Source organism: Myotis davidii, unplaced genomic scaffold, assembly GCF_000327345.1.
Source record: "Myotis davidii unplaced genomic scaffold, ASM32734v1 scaffold471, whole genome shotgun sequence".
Lineage (NCBI taxonomy): Eukaryota > Metazoa > Chordata > Mammalia > Chiroptera > Vespertilionidae > Myotis > Myotis davidii.
The window spans coordinates 374,679-377,978 of record NW_006283354.1 but is presented as its reverse complement, the minus strand read 5'-3'; positions in this window follow the sequence as shown (position 1 = coordinate 377,978).

Here is a 3,300-nt window from a genome sequence, read left to right as displayed (position 1 = left end):
AACAAACATTGTCTTCAAACATTATCAAATATGTGCACAGGCACCCTTGGTTGAAAGCACAGGCCTACATTATCTAGAAATAGATTTCTCAAAGTAAAATTATTTATCTTTTATCTGATGTTGTTGATCAGATGAATGTGAAACTGAAAAGCAGATCGTCTGTTTTGGTGCCCTACTGATTATCTATCTGCTCAGCTCATCCTATTCTACAGTTGTTTTTAAATCCCATTTGCTTGGCCAGAACAGTGACTTCCTTACTCCATTCCTCTGGTTCTGGCAGGCCTGTTCATTTGCTGCTTGATACCTTTCCGATGATATAGATATTTAGTGATCTGCCTGATGTTCTATACCCTGTGAGGTCTGGATAATTTCTCAGTCCTTTTGGGGGCAGCTGTTGTGCTGCTAAAGTTTCCATTCCTCTCTTCTAGGTTATCATCTTTTGCAATTTAAGACCTAAGCTGAGCCCACATAGCAACTTGGAGAGGTCGAGTCTCTGGATGATTCGATCAATATGTGGACACACAGTTCAGGAAACAGAAGTGTTGGCGTTGAGATTTTAAATGTGATTGTCAAAAGAAATCCTGTAATCACAAATTGTTCCTTACATATGTGCAGTGACTGTCAGACAGCAAACAGTTTGTTTTGAGAAAGACTTTACTATCTGTTTGAAGTAAGAAGTGGCTCTAGTGTACAAAACATTTAAACCAAATTGTTATGTCTTAAACTGTTCAACAAAGCACTCTGCAAACATCAGTCCTGGAGAAAAAAAAAAAGCATCCTTCAAGGCAGGGTTATAGGCACTTCTGGGAGTTGTAAACCCATGCAGGCTCCAGAAATATGTGCCTTCCAAGGACTGGAAAATTCTGAATTAACAACAAATAATCAGTGAGTGTGACAAAGAGTTAAAGTACACAGACTTTACTTTCACAAAGTTTATGATGTAGTAAAGAGGTTTAAGATGCAGACCTGAGATTGCAAACTGATGGCCAGCAGGCTAAATCGGGACCATGGATTTGTTTTGCTTGGCATGTACAGGGTTGGTCTCCTGAATGTCTAAGAAAGAGAGTGACAGAGAAAAAATGAAAGGAGGTCCTAACATGTAAAACTGAAATTTTTGCATTAGAATCCAGATTTCCAGCTGTTTTTGAAAAATCAGAAGCTCTGCCAACACTGGGTCCTGATTCCTGCAATTCCCTGGGTGACAGTTGACTGGAGTGGAAAAGCAACTGCTCCCTGCATCAGAGCAGGGACCCTCTGTTTTCCCAGCCTGGCCCACTACACGGCCTTACTAGGCCTTGGGCCACATTTGAGATGGCCACCCTAAGGCAGATTTCTGCAACATTTGCTTTGTCTCTTTACAGTGGAAACAAATGGCTGAAGGAGCCTGAAGCAGAATAGCAGCTGACCACTTTGTGTGTCAGGTGAGATGATCCTAGCTCAGGCAGTGAAGGTGGCAGGAGACTGTTGACAAAAGGTCAGATTGGGAATAATTTTGAAGATAGAGTTAATAGGATTTTGTGATGGATCAAATTAAGGTATGAAAGTATTAAAAAGGACTCCATTTTTTAAAAAACAGATTAATTTATTTTAAAAGGATTTATTTATTGATAGTGGAATATTAGAAAATGGGTATTGAACTATTAAGATAGAAACAATTATTTAAAAAATTTTCTTCACTAATACTCTCCAAATTGGATTCCCTAGGTAAGGGGTGGGGAACTTTTTTTCTGCCAATGGCCATTTGGATATATATTTTTTAAAATATATTTTTATTGATTTCAGAGAGGAAGGGAGAGTGAGAGTGAGATTGAAACATCAATGATGAGAATCATTGATTGGCTGCCTCCTGCATCCCCCCTACTGGGGATGGAGCCAGCAACCCAGGCATGTGCCTGTGACTGCAATCAAATCTGGGACCCTTCAGCCCCCAGGCGGACGCTCTATCCACTGAGCCAAACCAGCCAAGGCCAATGGATATTTTTAACTATCTCTCTCCCTTCCTCTCTGTAAAAAATCAATAAAATATAAAAAACAAACAAACAAACAAACAAAAAACAAGCCTGGTATATTTGGTCAAACATTTAATTAACTCACCCCTAATGCCTTGGGCCAGACCAAATGATTTCTCAGGCTTTATAGGCCAGTAGGCAGGACATTCCCCACTCCTGCCCTAAGTGGTACACTACCAGGTTATTGGAGACACTGATAGTTTTGGAAAATTGGATTGGGAAAGCATTGGGTGTAGCCCCAGGTGCTAAGGAAAGAGTTAGGCTCTTGCCCCAGGAGATGGAACAGAGTGGTATCAGCCTATGGATGGCCTCTGCTCTGTGTCTCCACCTGTCCAGGGGCTCGGTTCCCCACAAGATATCCCCTGCCCCCAGGAGGTGGAGGGGTTGGGTATCTTGAGCTACTGGGGTTGAACTCCCTGAGGGATACTTTGGGGATCCCCAAGATGGCCCCTGGCAGCATTCCCATGTGCCTGCAAGGGTGGGGATCGGAGAGGCTCCAAGATTTCCATATGGGAAGGGTTTCCCGCGGCATCTAGTATGAAGCTGTAAGAAGATACTCAGGAGCTTGTTCTAGCAGTGGTTCTCAACCTTCTGGCCCTTTAATACAGTTCCTCATGTTGTGACCCAACCATAAAATTATTTTCGTTGCTACTTCATAACTGTAATGTTGCTACTCTTTTGCATCGTTATGTAAATATCTGCTATGCAGGATGGTCTTAGGCGACCCTGTGAAAGGGTCGTTGGACCGCCAAAGGGGTCGCGACCCAAAGGTTGAGAACCTCTGAAAAGCTACTTTTTCAGAGGATGGTCTTCACTCAGATTCCTATACAAGTCAATAAAAATAGCAAAGTTGCATCTGATGTCTTTCTTTGCTCTTTATCACTGGGTACACCTCCAAGTGTCCATGTGGAGGCCAATTACTTTATGATAAAGTGGGTTGATTGGGTTAGTGGAGAGGAATAGTGGCTGTGGTGGGGGTGGGAGCTAGCCCACTCTCACTTTTTTTAAATCCTCATCCGAAGATATGTTTATATGTTTATTGGAGAGAGAGAGAGAGAGAGAGAGAGAGAGAGAGAGAGAGAGGAATGATGTGAAAGAGAAACACCCTTGGGTTGCCTCACGTAAACGCCCCGACCAGGGATTGAACCCACAATCTAGACATGTGCCCCGGCTGGGAATCACGCCCGACACCTTTCAGGAATACGGAGTCAGCGCTCCAATGAACTGGGCCCCGGCCGGTTCGGATTCTCACTTCTGGTCCGGCCCCGTGCGGAGAAGTCGGGGTGCCTGC